At 42.9% G+C, this 16646-nt stretch overlaps 1 protein-coding gene and 1 pseudogene across 1 annotated transcript in view; one reads left to right on the top strand and one right to left on the bottom strand.

The window, feature by feature from the left end:
- Positions 1-16646, bottom strand: part of ZNF699 (zinc finger protein 699) — a 171901-nt gene that overhangs the window by 22439 nt on the left and 132816 nt on the right. The window lies entirely within an intron of this gene.
- LOC110593808 lies at positions 8458-12865 on the top strand (annotated as a pseudogene).

The following is a 16646-nucleotide window of genomic DNA, read 5'->3' as shown; positions in this document are numbered from 1 at the left end:
CAGAAAGAAAAAGGACTCAGAAATCTCAATAGGGTGATTCACTGCCTATTAAAGTCTAAATTGCAGCATCTATTTGCAGGGTATTTTATAATTCATTCATTCATTCACTGAATAAATATTTATTGGTGCCTACTGTGTACCATGCACGATTCTAAATATCAGGAATGTAGAAGAAACAACACACAATTATACAGAAAAATCAAGTAAGTGAGAAAGGTTGCACAGATGACAAATGCTAGAAAAGAAGTAAATGGTAAAGGGATAGTGAGTGAGTGGTGTGGGTGAAGACAGGATCTCTTTTTTTCCCTAATTAGTAACTGTGGGTTTTTGGTGTTTTTTAATAAGGGATACTTGATGGCACCCTTTGAGGACCTTCCAGCTGAGACCTTGACAAGACTGATCAAATTTTGTGCTTGACATAATTTAGGCTAAATTGACTGAGACAGCTGGGCCCTAAATTTTATGTGACCTTCCCCCACTATAACTTGTTTGCTCCACATCAGGTCCAGATTCCCACCCCTCCCCTACATGCCTGCAACACGTGAACATTCCTGCCTCATCTTTCCTGTTAGTGCAATATTCAGTGCAGGCTGTTGAGTTTCAAGACACATCCCTCTTTCCCTTTCCCCAGCTACCAGCCTCTGCATATTAAAGCTTTGTTCACCCACCCCTCCCCTGTTCTGCCATACACTTTGCAGATCTTCCTGTTGGAAGAGTCCCCCTTAAGAAAGTTTTCCCTTACTAATTTTGAAGTGCCCTTTAAAAAGAAATTTACCGGGGGGCGCGTGGGTGGCTCAGTCGTTAAGCGTCTGCCTTCGGTTCAGGTCATGATCTCAGGGCCCTGGGATCGAGCCCCGCATCAGGCTCCCTGCTCAGTGGGAAGCCTGCATCTCCCTCTCCCACTCTCCCTGCTTGTGTTCCCTCTCTCACTGTGTCTCTCGCTGTTAAAAAATAAATAAAATCTTGGGGCGCCTGAGTGGCTCAGTCAGTTAAGCGGCTGCCTTCAGCTCAGGTCATGATCCCAGGGTCCTGGGATCGAGCCCCGCATCGGGCTTCCTGCTCAGCGGAGAGCCTGCTTCTCCCTCTCCCTCTGTCTGCCACTCTGCCTACTTGTGCTCTCTCTCTATCTCTGTTAAATAAATAAATAAAAATCTTTAAATAAATAAATAAATAAATAAAATCTTAAAAAAAAAAAGAAATTTACCGACATGAATTACAGGCGCCAACTATTGGAATACCTGGGAGAAGACATTTCCAAAGAGAAATGCCAGTACCGAGGTTTTCAGGCATGAACAAGTTCGGAGAGTTGGCAGAAGAGAGACTCCCTCTCCGTGGGGAGCCAAGTCCCCTGTGCCCAGCTGACCACTCAGTCTCCTTCCAACTCTGCTTTCAATGACTGCCCACTAGTGGAGTGAAATCATGGTGGGAGAATTTACACTACAGAAACCTGCCAGTGCCACAAATCAGGTTGAGACAATTTCTTGGCTCATACCAGTGATACTTAATCAGCTCTTATTTGGGTCATGGTGAGCAAAAACTGAAAAGTCCTTGTTCTCTTGGAGTTGTAGCTTACAGCACGAAGAGGGCTTTATTTGAACAATGGCCAGAATCCTGCATCTCGGTATGGTTGTAGATGAGGGCCATCAATGACTGGCCATGGTGCAGGAGAGCCCCAAATCCAGAACCCTTGCCCAGGACCAGAGTCAGAGCAGATCTACTTGAGCAGGTGCTGCTAAGGCAAAACTCCAGAAGCTGTAGAGATGCAATCATTAGTGTTTCCAAAATAGAATGCAGAGAGCATTTTAAATACTACATATTTTAGTACATATAAGAAAATATATTGCCAACACACACACACAAAAACATTTGCTTAAAAAAAAAAATTGCTTAGGATTGTGGTGAGTCAAACTTTGCCAATTAAGAGTTGCTTTCGGGCGCCTGGGTGGCTCAGTTGGTTGAGCGACTGCCTTCGGCTCAGGTCATGATCCTGGAGTCCCGGGATCGAGTCCCGCATCGGGCTCCCTGCTCGGCGGGGAGTCTGCTTCTCCCTCTGACCCTCCCCCCTCTCATGTGCTCTCTCTCATTCTCTCTCTCAAATAAATAAATAAAATCTTTAAAAAAAAAAAAAAAAGAGTTGCTTTCAAGTCAATGAGAGTATTGGCAACAACCATGAAGACAATCAGGAATGACTGGGGTTTGGCAAACGGCCTCCTGAAGGGGTGCCTGGGTGGCTCAGTCATTAAGCGTCTGCCTTCGGCTCAGGTCATGATCCCAGGGTCCTGGGATTGAGCCCCTTGCCAGGCTTCCAGCTCAGCGGGGAATCTGCTTCTCCCTCTCCCTCTGCCCCTCCCCCGATTTGTGCACACGTGCTCTCTCTCTCTCTCTCTCTCTCAAATAAAATCTTTAAGAGAGAGAGAGAGAACAATTTGGCTAATGAGGAGCTTTGGAAATAAGGCCTCTAGGGACAGAAAAAATGTAAATAGACTGCCTGTCCCCTATCAACACAATCTCACCAGGAAGGAAGGCACTGTGTCACTTCTTAGAGAATGTGTCTTGTCCAGAAACTCCACACAAGACCGTCTCCTTGAAATTCGCAAAGACCAATTTGTCTTCAACATCCACATCCTGGGGAGAAACTCAACACCTGTGGCCTTCTGTGGGACCATCCTGGAGATACAGAAATCCCTTGTAAGTTCTGGAGAAAAGGGGTAATTTACTATTATTATTATTATCATTATTCCCATGTAGGGGTAGTCCTAGGTTAATTAAGTAGGAAATCTAAAGCAGTGGTTCTCAAAATGTCCCCAGACCAGCAGCCTGGGCTGGGTTCATATGTGTACAACATGGACAGTTGCAGAGAACCCTGCTCTTGGTTTAAGGCTTTGCTGTCACTGTCTTGAAATATTTGAACTGGGGGTCCCATACTTTCATTTTGCCCCAGGACCTGAAAATGATGCAGCTGGTTTCACCTGAAGTATCATGCCCTGGGGTGTTATTTGAAATATACTTTCTCAGTCCTCACCTAGACATGCTGAAACTCTGGGGTGGCACCCAGCAAACCAGTTTTTAAGAAACCCTTCAGGTGAGTCTAATGCACGGTCAGATTGAGAATAGCTGTCTAAAGGCACTCCCGATTTTTCATGAACTACTTGGCATGTTACCAAGTCCCCTGGCCCTAGATTCACAATTGCTCCTGACTTTGCTGACACCTTTTTCTCACCTAAGTTTGCAAGGACTGATTCCCTACTCAAATGAATCAGTACTTTCTAAACTTCTCTAGGGATTCTGGGCTGCTCTGATGTATCATTTTATTTCCCAGGTAGAACAGGAGGGGACCTCTCTGCTCTATCCTCACCTTGCTAGTTTTAAATCCAATCCTTTGAGGGAAGCTCTGAAATTCAAGGGAAGAAGACCAGTCTCCCCAGTCGACTTGCCCCTTAATATAATCAAGGCTCCTAGTAGAATTTTCAAAATGGTCTTCTTCCCTCACAACTCACGGGTGTTGCCCCATAGCTGTTCTCTCTTTCCTCCTCCTCCTCCTTTATCTTCCTGTCCTTTTCCCTTACACCCTCCAATACATGCCACTCAAAGTGAGGAATCATGTCAGGATCTTCTCAAGTTCCAGTGATAGTAAGATAAATAATATGAGCAAATGAATAGGCATTCTGCCGTGTGCTTTGCTTTTTCTTTCTCATGTGCATTCCTGGAATGTAGATACTATATTCTCATTTCTATTACCCACATAAGAAACAAAATCTCTGGGGCACCTGGATGGCTCAGTTGGTTAAGCGACTGCCTGGAGTCCCAGGATCAAGTCCCGCATCGGGCTCCCTGCTCGGCAGGGAGTCTGCTTCTCCCTCTGACCCTCCCCCCCCTCATGTGCTCTCTCTCTCTCTCTCTCTCTCTCAAATAAATAAAAAATTAAAAAAAAAGAAACAAAAGCTCTGGACGCCTGGGTGGCTCAGTCGGTTAAGCATCTGTCTTTGGCTCAGGTCATGATCCCGGGGTCCTAGGATTGAGTCCCACGTCGGGCTCCTTGCTCAGCGGGGAGCCTGCTTCTCCCTCTGCCTGCTGTTCCCCCTGCTTGTGCTTTCTTTCTGTGTCTCTGACAAATAAATAAATAAAATCTTAAAAAAAAAAAAAAAGCTCAAGCGTGTTCATGGATTTCCTTCATTGGCTTTGATTGGATTGAATCCAACAGATGGGCTCATTCTACACCATGCTTTAGAAACTTCTACAGCGGGCGCCTGGGTGGCTCAGTTGGTTGAGCGACTGCCTTCGGCTCAGGTCATGATCCTGGAGTCCCGGGATCGAGTCCCGCATCGGGCTCCCTGCTCGGCGGGGAGCCTGCTTCTCCCTCTGACCCTCCCCCCTCTCATGTGCTCTCTGTCTCTCTCATTCTCTCTGTCTCAAATAAATAAATAAAATCTTAAAAAAAAAAAAAAAGAAACTTCTACAGCAACAGTTTTCCAAGTGTGGGCCCCCACTCCACCCAGCTGTATCAGCATTACCTGGGAATTTGTTAGAAATGCAAATACTAAGACCCTACCGCAGACCTAGTCAACTGGAAATTCTTGGGTAGGAAACAGAGATCTGTGTGGGTTTTTTTTTAATTGAAGTATAGTCAACCTACAATATTACATTGGTTTCAGGTGTATGACATAGTGATTTGACAATTATATACATTAAAAAATGCTCACCATGGTAAGTACAGTCACCATCTTTCACCATGCAAAGTTATTACAATATTATTGACTATAATCCCTATGCTGTACTTCTCATCCTTGTGACTTACTTCTTTTATTTTTTTTTAAAGATTTTATTTATTTATTTGAGAGAGAGAGACTGAGAGAGAGAGAGCATGAAAGGGGGGAGGGTCGGAGGGAGAAGCAGACTCCCCGCCGAGCAGGGAGCCCGATGCGGGACTCGATCCCGGGACTCCAGGATCATGACCTGAGCCGAAGGCAGTCGCCCAACCAACTGAGCCACCCAGGCGCCAGTGACTTACTTCTTTTATAAATGGAAGTTCATACTTCGTAATCCCCTTTGCCTATTTCTCTTTTTTTAAATATTTATTTATTTAGAGAGAGTGCATGCGAGTGTGGGGAGGCGCAGAGGGAGAGGGAGAGAGAGAATCTCAAGCAGACTCCCTGCTGAGTGCAGAGCCTGACTCGGGCTCAATCCATGACCCTGAGATCACAACCTGAGCCAAAACCAAGAGTTGGATGCTTAACTGACTGCACCACCCATGCACTCCTCCCCTTTGCCTATTTCATCCATCTGCCGGGGTTGTGTTCCCCAAGAACATCATGAAGTGTGAGAAATGAGGGGCAATTGATTTCTCAAAGCACCATGAAGGACAGGAGCATAATAAAGCAAATCAGAAAAACTTTCTTCAACATTTTTTATTAATTTATTTTTAATCATAGTAATTTTATTAATTATTTAATCATAGTAAAATATACATGACATAAAAGGTACCATTTTAACCATTTTTCAGTGTCCAATTCAGTAGTATTAAGTACATCCACATTGTTGTACAGCCGTCCCCACCATCCATTTCCAGAAGTTCTTTTAACTTGCAAAACTGAAACTCTGTCCCCCTTAAACACTAACTCTCCATCCCCTTCTCCCAGCCCCATCACCCATAATTCCACTTTCTGTCTCTATAAATGTGACTCCTCTGGGAACCTCATAGAGGTGGAAGCATACAGTATTTATCTTTTTGAGACTGGCTTATTTCACTTAACATAATGTCCTCAAGGTTCATCCATGTTGTAGCGGGTATCAGAATGTCATCCCTTTCCAACCCCGAATAGTATTTAATATTCCATTGTATAGATACACCACATTTTGTTTATCCATTCATTTGTCAGTGGACACTTGGATTGCTCCCATATTTTGGCTATTGTGAATAATGCTCCTATGAACATGGGTGAACAAATATATCTTTGAGACCCTTATTTCAATTCTTTTGAGGATATACTCAGATGAGGAATTGCTGAATCATATGGCAATTCTGTTTTTAATATTTTTTATGAAACCCTTCAACATTTTAACACAGAAGAGTTATAAAGACTCTTTCTCTTTTGTGAATTTTAAAATTTTCCAAATGTATAACCTCCATTCATGTTTCTGCAATAGTGACTATTGAGAAAGGTAACAATCTGTGTGTCAGGAAATCGAGGGGAAAGGGAATATCCTAAACCAAGCTCAACATTTTCTCTTCCATAAAGACTACTACATTGCTCCTTGGCCTTTGGCTTATTAATCAGAATAGTAACAACAGCAATAATTATAGCCAATATGCCTAGAGTATTCACTATGTCCCTAGCACTGAGACCTTTTCTTGTTTAATGCATATAGCATCTTACTCATTTGAAGGACGTAAATGTCCTTTGAACTGTGCTCAACTTCTCTCTTCCATGAGTAAACTAATGTCCTCCTACCCTTGCTTTATAAACCATCCTGTGGGTTGCGATTCTATCATGTGGCCTGGATGTTAGCATTGGCTGGTTCAACAGTTCTCTCCCCCACTTAGGCCAGTATGAGGGCCGAGGGAAAAAATGCTCACTTACCCGCTTTGTTCTCTCAAGACTCCATGTATTCCATCCTCCCTCCACTTCTGCTACGAATATGTATCCTTCCTAAGATAGTTTGGTTTTGGTTAAAGCAGGAAATGATACATTTTTATCAATAATGTATTTGCATACCAGCTCCTAGAATTATTCACTTTTCAAGATTTCTTGACTCAACCATGATGTGGAGTGTCACTTTTATGAGGTGGCAATTGCTGAGAGTACATCATCTCATATGTCATTATTACAGGGGCCAGATAATGAAGGGACTTGAATGCCACTGAGGACTTGGTAGTTTCATGGGTAGAATGCCATTGAAGTATCCTACAAGGATGTACTGGACCTTTGCTGGCACCCGTGGGAAGACTGCTCTGTAAAGATGCACAAAATCAATGCACTAAAGAGTACTTGGAAGGTGGGGGATAATTACAAAACCATTGCTATTTGGACATATCCTAGAGGGTGGCTATTAAGAAAAAATTGGTCAAAAAAATATGCTATATGGGCACCTGGTGGAGCATGCCACCTTTGATCTTGGGTTTGTGGGTTTGAGCCCCACATTGGGAGTAGAGATCACTTAAAAATAAAATCTTTTTTAAAAAAAGAAATATGCTATAAAATCACTTTCTCAGTTTCTAGACATGGCCCATATATCTGGCTCTAAGCTTACTAGCAGAAAGAAAAAGAAAGAAAGAGAAAGAAAGAAAGGAAGGAAGGAAGGAAGGAAGGAAGGAAGAAAGGAAGGAAGAAAGAAAAAGAAAGAAAGAAAAAGGAAGGAAGGAAGGAAGAAAGAAAGAAAGAAAGAAAGAAAGAAAGAAAGAAAGAAAGAAAGAAAGAGAAAGAAAAAGAGAGAGAAAGAGAGAGAGGAAGGAAGGAAGAGACAGAGGGAGAAAAGGGAAAAGAAAGAAATGTGATTATTAGAGAAAATAACCAGTTGTTCATAAAAAGCATGAGCTGTTCTTGTTTTAAGGAACAGACAAGAATTTCCCCTCTGGATGTGACATTTCTTCAACAGACACAAGAGAGAGACTCATTCAACCTTTTCTTAGAATGTCTCTCATTCACTGTAGGCTGATGACAAGTGACAAATCACAAGTCCAGCAAAAGCAATTCCTTTGAAACACAGGTCCTAATAGAATGATTTGATGTAATGGTAAGATACAGAATATTTCAAGAAATGGGTTAATAGTGTTATTTCTCACACGGAGGCAGTAGAGAATGTCAGATTATAATTTCCAGGATTACCTGAGATTGGCAATTATGAGCAGACCCAGTACAGAGTAATTACACAATTAAAATTTTCTGAGAAAGTAAAGTCATCTAACAAAGTTTAATAGTTTGAAGAAACTACTAGAATTTAACCCTAGATTTTAAAATGGCATGCAGGCATGATAGTTCCTAAAAATAAATACATACATACATACATACATACATAAAAAATAAACAGCACTTGTTTTCATTCTTAATTTTAGCATTAGAAAACTGGGTGATACATAGAAGTCACTCAAAATTTACTTGGAGTAAAGGAATCTGATGGGAAGAATTGTGTAAATATTACAAGATTTTAAAGCAATAGATAAAAGACTTCTTTCTGGGCGCCTGGGTGGCTCAGTCGTTAAGCGTCTGCCTTCGGCTCAGATCATGATCCCAGGGTCCTGGGATCGAGTCCCACACCGGGCTCCCTGCTCAGCAAGAAGCCTGCTTCTCCCTCTCCCATTCCCCATGCTTGTGTTACTGCTCTCGCTATCTCTCTCTCTGTCAAATAAATAAATAAAATCTTTAAAAAAAAAAAAAAAGACTTCTTTCCAACAAGGGATGTCTGTGTGTCTGTTTCACTGTAACTAACTCATGTCTCTAACTCAGCAGACACATCAACAACATGGAATCCGAAAACCAGACAGCAGTATCAGAATTCATCCTCCTGGGTCTCTCGGAGGATCCAGAATGGCTGCCTCTTCTCTTTGGGCTGTTTCTGACCATGTACCTGGTCACCATGCTGGGGAACCTGCTCATCATTCTGGCAGTCGGGTCTGACTCCCACCTTCACACCCCCATGTACTTTTTCCTCTTCAACCTGTCCCTTGTAGACATCTGTTTCAGCACCACTATAGTCCCCAAGATGCTGGTGAACATCCAGACAGAGAACAAAGCCATCACCTATGCGGGCTGCCTCGCTCAGGTATATTTTTTCATGGTTGTTCTATGTATGGACAATTTCCTGCTAACGGTGATGGCTTATGACCACTATGTGGCCATCTGCCATCCTCTGTATTATGTGGTCATCATGAACCCCCGCCTCTGTGGCCTGCTGCTTCTTCTCTCCTTGCTCATTAGAACGCCCTGTTCCACAGTCTGATGGGGTTGCAACCGTCCTTCTGCACAGACTTGAAAATCTCCCACTTCTTCTGTGAGCTTGCTCAGATCCTCAAACTTGCCTGTTCTGATACTCTTATCAATAACATTCTGGTGTATTTAGTGACCAGCCTGCTGGGGGTTGGTCCACTCTCAGGGAGAATTTTCTCTTACACTCGAATCGTCTCCTCCATCCTGAGAATCCCATCAACTGGTGGAAAGTTCAAAGCCTTTTCCACCTGTGGGTCTCACCTGTCTGTTGTTTTCTTGTTCTATGGGACTTATGTTGGAGTCTACCTTAGTTCTGCAGCTTCCCTTTCCTCCAGGAGGAGAGCAGTAGCCTCAGTGATGTACACGGTGGTCACTCCCATGATGAACCCCTTCATCTACAGCCTGAGGAACAGGGACATGAAGTGAGCCTTGAGGAAACTCATCTCTGGAACATCTTCCTTTTCAGGATTCTGTCGTCTGCCTTGGGTATAGGCTTCTGCAATGACTGAAAGGGAATGAAATACTGGGTATGCTACAAATCCTGACTCCTCCCTAATTCAAGTCTAAGAAAGTGGTTAATCATGGCTTTCAAGTCAAATAGCTTTTGCATTAAGCCCTACTGTCCTGTCTTTTAGTACCTGTCATTCATTAACTAACTTAACTCTGAGTTCACTTCAACATCTATAAAATGGGCAGAGTAATATTACACTTGATTATTAAATCAATGCTATCTTAGGTTTGAAGCTAAATTTCTGTAGTAAGCAGGCTCTATGGAGGGAGCAGTATTTTTAAGAAGAACTTACTTTCTGGGGTGTGTTCTGTGTGCTCTCTGAGAGTGGCATGGGGAGAATATTTTTGTAGATGGAAGGCTGGCTTTGTCTCTATGGAAAAATATTTGGTCTTTGTCCCCAGTTCCTGGCACAGAAGTCCTTGGAATCTCCTGAGTGATAAGAGTATCATACCATACCTTGGTATGCTAATGAGACAACTCTTGGCTCAGGGACTCCTAGATAGCTTCAGAGCTAGTTGCCAGAAAGACCAAGCAGTGATTAGAAAATGGGAACTTTTAGCCCCGCCCCAACCCCCCATCCTCCAGGTGTTGGAGGTTGAACCAATCACCAATGACCAATGATTCAATCAATCCAACCTATGTAATGAAACCCCCATTAAAAAAAAACTAAAAAGACAGGGTTCAGAGAGCTTCGGGGTTGGTGAACAAGAACACATCCATGTTCCAGGAGGGTGGAGCAGCCCAGACTCCCCAGGGACAGCAGCTCCTGTGCTCAGGACCCTTCTGGACCTGGCCCTACATACCTCTTCATCTAGCTGTTCATTCTTATCCTTTGTTAAAAAAAGGGGGGGGGCAGTAATCTAGTTAGTAACCTGTTTTCCTGAATTCTGTGAGCTGCTCTAGAAAATTCATTGAAGCTGAGGAGAGGGCCAAGGGAACCCCTCTGATTTATAGCCAGTCAGTCAGAAGCATAGGAGACAATCTGGACTTGCAATTGGTTTCTGAAGTGGGACAGGGGCGGTCTTGTGGGACTGAACCCTTAACCTGTGGGATCTGACACTATATCCAGGTAGATAGTATCAGAACTAAGTTGAATTGCAGGACACCCAGCTGGTAGCCAGAAAATGTGAGAATCATTTAGTGTGAGGGAATACACAGAAGCACATTTGGAGGCCAGAGGTATCAGAAATAGTTTTAAATGTTGTGTGAGGTTAAAGGAGAGATGCACAGGGGGAAGTGAGATTTTCTTTAGACCCACAAAGCCTAAAATATTTACTATATGGCCCATTATAGAAGAAGTTCGCTTCCTGCCCTTTTCTGGTTCTCAGGCCCTTGCTTCTGAATTTTTATGACTGAAATTCGACAACCTCCATATAAAAATCCTACAAGTTTGGGGCGCCTGGGTGGCTCAGTCGTTAAGCGTCTGCCTTCAGCTCAGGTCATGATCCCAGGGTCCTGGGATCGAGCCCTGCATTGGGCTCCCTGCTCAGCGGGAAGCCTGCTTCTCCCTCCCCCACTCCCCCTGCTTATGTTCCCTCTCTCGCTGTGTCTCTCTCTCTGTCAAATAAATAAATAAAATTAAAAAAAAAAAATCCTACAAGTTTGAGCTGCTGTGTTTCAAATGCAAGTTAACAAACACATAGATAATGATCAGTAACTCCAAGGAAAATCAAGATGCACTTCAAAGTCCTCAGATCCTGTTTGTTTTCTGCATCTCAGAAGAAGTATAAGTTTTCTGACACGGTTGCCCAGCATGTAAAGCCCTGGTTCTCCAAGGAGAGACGGACAGTGATATGGGAGTGGCCTGAACACTGGGGGGTGTTTAGCTGCATCCTCGCTTCCACCACTAGATGCCAGTAACACCCCACCCAAACTCAGCTATGACATCCGATCATTCTTCACTGAGAACCCCTGCTCAAAAAAAAAAAGAAAAAATTAATTGAAGACAGGTAAGGCATCTGAGAGAAAACCAGTTATTTACGTCCATGGTTCAAACATCAACGTGTACAGGAGGATGACAATATTCAAGTTCACCTTTGCTGCCAGAAAACCCAAAGGAGAGGGAGAGGAAGAAGCAGACTCTCCACCGAGCGAGGAACCCAACATGGGGCTCGATCCCAGGACCCCAAGGTCATGACCTGAGCTGAAGGTAGACACTCAACCAACTGAGCCACCCAGGCACCCCATGGGAGAGATTTGAGCAGAGGACTGATATCATCCAATTTAAGCTTTCAAAGGATTGCTCTGATGGTTGAGTTCAGTATGGATAAGGGCTTCTTATCCACAGGCAGACCAGACAGAGGATAGTACAATCTGGTAGAGTTGAAGGAGGCTTGAACCAAAAAGATAGTAGTGTAGATGGTGAGAACTGGGCTGATTCTGGATATATTTTTTAAGTAGACCATTGATATTTGCTGAGGTTTGGGGTGTGAGAGAAAGAAAGGAGTCAAGGACTCAAAAGTTTTTTGACTTGAATTGTTTGTTAAGAGTCGCCATTTTCGGGCGCCTGTGTGGCTCAGTTGTTAAGCGTCTGCCTTCGGCTCAGGTCATGATCCCAGTGTCCTGGGATCAAGCCCCCGCATCGAGCCCCTGCATCGAGCCCCCTCATCAAGCCCCTGCATCGAGCCCCCGCATCGGGCTCCCTGCTCAGCGGGAAGCCTGCTTCTCCCTCTCCCACTCCCCGGGCTTGTGTTCCCTCTATCACTGTCTCTCTCTCTGTCAAATAAATAAATAAAATCTTTTTTTAAAAAAAAGAGTTGCCATTTTCTGAGATGAGGAAATTGTGGAGCTTAGGGGCTGGGAGTGGAGTTAGTTAAAATTTTTTAGTGAACTATAGTATACATATAACTGGATGAGTTTTCACAAACTGGTCACACCCACGTTATCAGCATCCATCCAGATCAAGAACTAGAACTCTATCAGCATCCAGGAAGCCGTCTGTTTCCCTAGCAATCAAGGTCTCCCAGCCCCCTGGGTCCCTGGGTAATCACCGTCTGATATCTAACAGTACACATTGCTTGTTTTGTACTTGGTGTATCAGGGAAATACACTATGTCCTCATTTGTGTCTGGCTTTTTTACCCAACTCATTATGTTTGTGATATCATCCAGAATGTTACATATAGTGACACTCTGTTCATTAGTGGTGTGTGAATATGTTACAATTTATTCATTCTTCTGTTAATGGGCACTTGTATAGTTTCCAAATTTTGGCTACTAATAACAATGCTGCTGTGAATATTTTTGCACCTCTCTTTTGTTGAGAAGTGGAATTTCTAGGTTATAGGATATGTATTTGTACAGCTGTAGTAGATTCCACTAGTTTTCCAATATGACTAGACCAAATTGCCCTCCCATCAGCAACGTGAGTTCTACTTCTTCCATATCCTCACTAACGCTTAGTATTTTCAGTCTTCTTATACCCATTCTGTTGAGGGAGTAGTGGTATCTCATTGCGGCAACCTACTTAGCACTTCCCTAACAAAGTCAAGAATCTTTTCCTACATTTATTGGCCATTCGGATATCCTGTTTTGTGATGTGTCCAGATTTTTTTTTTTTTGCCTATTTTTAAATTGAGTTGACTTTTTCTTGTCAATTTGTAAAAGTTCTTTACATAGTCTACATACCAATTATTTTGTAGATATATGTTTTTCTTCCACTTCATGGGTTGCTTTTTCACTATCAATGATGTCTTTTTTTTTTTTTTTTTTAAGTAGGCTCCATGTGGAGCCCAATGTGGGGCTTGAACTCACAACCCTGAGATCAAGACCTGAGCTAAGATCCGGAGTCAGACACTAAACCGACTGAGCCACCCAGGCACCCCAATGATTTTTTTTTATGTTCACCCAATCATGTCTTTTGATGAGCAGTTCTTAATTTTTTTTTTTGAGCCGTTCTTAATTTTAATGCATTCCAGTTTATCAAATCTTTCTTTCCTTTGCCTCCTATTTAAGAAATATCTGCCTATTCCAAGATATGAAGTCACATTTTTTTCTATATTTTTTGTTTTACCTCTCACATTTATTTCTGCATTCGTTCTAGAATGATTTTGATTTTTATGTGTAGTATGAGAATGGATACAGCTTTACTGAAAAGATGGTCCCGGGGCACCTGGGTGGCTCAGTTGGTTAAGCGACTGCCTTCGGCTCAGATCATGATCCTGGAGTCCCAGGATCGAGTCCCGCATCGGGCTCCCTGCTCGGCAGGGAGTCTGCTTCTCCCTCTGACCTTCCTCCTTCTCATGTGCTCTCTCTCATTCTCTCTCTCAAATAAATAAATAAATAAAACCTTTAAAAAGAAAAAAAAAAAAAAGATGGTCCCTTGCCCCACTGCAGTCATGGCCATCATACATTAGGTGGCGCTGTTCTCTTGCATCGTTCCGGTTTTTACTCTTGCATCAGTCCCAAAGGAGGGGTTGAATGCTATTTACGCAAAATTCAAAAACCAGGAAAACTCTCCCATGATGTGTAGGAGAGGGTGAAAAAATCTTCCCTTCTACCCTTCTAGGTTCTTGGTTGGGGTTCTGTAACAAAAGGCAGATTAACAAGAGAAAACATGCAAATGTATTTAAGTTTTACTTGGCACCGGACCCTTTATAAGGAAACGAAAACACAAAGTTGTTAACCTAGATATTTTTATGCTAGGTTTGATGAAGAGTAGAAAGTAGTGGGAAAATGTGATAGGACAATGGGATATGAGTTTAAGTGTAGTAAACTGAGGGAAATTTAGCAATTCCTTTCATTTGGATTCCTCTCTGTGTCCCTCCACCTTCAGAGGTAAGGATGCTTCTTTCCTTTGGGTATAGAAAAGACATCTATCACACGAGCATCTTACGGCCTGCTTCAGGGGAAGGTAAGAGTCCTTCCTGAACCTACCATTTCTCAAATTCCTTCAACTTAACATATTCAATATGCTAAGGTGCCATATTTTAGGGCAGCTGTATTCTGAACCCTGTCAGATGTTAAAATAATTCATAATAAGGTTTTTCTTGGAGGATGAGGGGTTGTAGTGACCAGGAGAACCATGAAAGAGGCTTCCGGGTTTCTGGTAATTTTCTTTTTAAAAAACCTGGGTAGCAAAAAAATTAAAAAGTAAAAAATAAATAAAAACAAAATAAAAAATAAAAAACTGAGTAGCGATTGCATGGGCATGTACCCTTTGTGGACATTTTGATGATTTGTGCATAGATGTGTTCACTTTTAAAATTTATTCACAGACTCTCTGCATGTTTGTTATATTTCAACAAACAATTTTAAAAATAAATATATAAAAGTCCACTTTATCTCTTTCCAGCTTCTCTAGGCAGTGTGAATGACTGACTAAAAGCCATTTACAGAAATAGGGGGATGCTTACCAGTATAAACTCATCAATTGTGAAGACTAATAAAAGGAAATCTCATCAGAATGGAGTCTGGAAGGTGAGGAACCAGGGAGGGGGTGCGGGGGTTGGTTGCTCTCAGCACCACTGGTTGCCAATTGCAGACCAAACTGGAAGACAGGCATCTTGCAAGTTTACTACCCCAGCAAGAGGATGAAATGTTTTTGCCTCCCTTGGCAACAGCCCAGCCAATGAGAGACTGTCACCATTCAGCCAATGAAAAGCCACTATACTTCAATCTACCAGTTTATTCCAACAGACTTTTTGTTTATGACAGCCTTCTCAACTTCTGCTTTCTTTTATCAAAGAGCATTCGTCTCCTTTGTTCTGTGGACTCCTTAGCTTGCTTGTCCTGGGTTGCAATTCTCTGCTATTCCCACATAAATCTTTTTATTTATTTATTTTGCTGGCAAAATAACTGGCAGTTTCATTTTTAAGGTTAACATAATATTTTATCTCTCTACAATAAGCATATCTTTATATAGAAATACAATGTGCATGAAGTTTTTCCAACCTTCAGAGTACTATTCTCCCTAACAGCTTCCCACTGAGGAGTATTGCAAAATTTTCCTACTCTTAATTTTGAAGAGTTAACTGAGTGATATTTTTCCCATGAGTGATGTTTTTCCCTTTCATTCATTCCACCAATTAATCCTTGTGAGTTTACTGGGATTCAGCATTGATTACACAAACTCTGATCCTGACCCAGCATTGTCTACTAATTTTAAATACTCAATTTCTGTTTTTATGCCCCCCAGGTCCTGCCTGAGTCCTAACTCAATCTTTTCCCTCTTTTCCTCCTCTGTACTGGCTCCAGATCTTTAAGATGTGACCCTTTCCCCTCTCTGGAGTTTCCCCAGTCTCGACCCCAAGCACCCACTGCCCTAGGTCTTTCCATTTTTGCTCACCTCTCTGCAGTGGGCTTGTTCTGTCCCCTTCTTGCCCTTGTAAAGAGTAATCAGAATTACTTACTTTTCCCGTTTGAGTCTCACAACAATTGAGGAGGCAGCTCATTTATACAAAAGGGACAGGCTATAAGCAACATATTGAAGTTGCCTGTCTTGGTGGAGTTGGAATTAGAACTCGTGCTAGGAAGGAGGAGTGGATGGCTCTTGCATTCCTCCTGTGCTCACCTTGCCCAGATAAACGCCTTCACTTGGAAGCTGGGCCTCCTAACCTTCTGGCTGAGGTATTGTGAAAGAGGACCACAAAACGCTGACCCGGATTTTTCCAAGCCCCGCCACAACCTCTCTTGATTCAGGAGCAAGGAAAACATTTTTTTTGGCAAAGTGATCAGACTCTGGGTTGACGGTCAAGGTAGAACTGAATATTTCCTCGTGGATAGATGCGACAAACCAAAGGGTTGAGCGTGTCGTCAAGCTTTACAGTGGACAAGTGGAAGGATGGGGTTGCTATTACTTGAGGTTGAAGAGGGTGAAGTCAGTGGTTTGATTTGTGGCATTTTAAAGTGTCTATAAAACAGCCAAGTGGAGCCAGCAAGTCTCATACCACCTGGAATCCAGGGTAGACCTGTGGGGCTGTGGATGGAAATTTGAGCCTTGAGCGCATAAACAATACTTAAAACGGTGAGATTCGCAGCTACCACAGAGAGAACGACGAGAAGACGAAAAAAAACCTGAGAACTGAGTCCTGGGACACTGGAACAATTGGAAGTCGGGAAATGTGGCTCGCCAGACTCCACCTGGGAGCCACCGCCATGACCGTCTAAACTCGAGAACTACATTTCCCAGAATCCTTTCCGCCCCATGCTTCCGAGTTAGAGGCCGCCTATGAAGTCCCGCGAGATTTAGAAGGCGGAAGTGAAGCGGAAGCCATT

This window comes from Neomonachus schauinslandi, chromosome 1 (genome assembly GCF_002201575.2).
Source record: "Neomonachus schauinslandi chromosome 1, ASM220157v2, whole genome shotgun sequence".
In the NCBI taxonomy this organism is placed as follows: Eukaryota; Metazoa; Chordata; class Mammalia; order Carnivora; family Phocidae; genus Neomonachus; species Neomonachus schauinslandi.
This window is presented reverse-complemented; position numbering and strand designations above follow the sequence as displayed.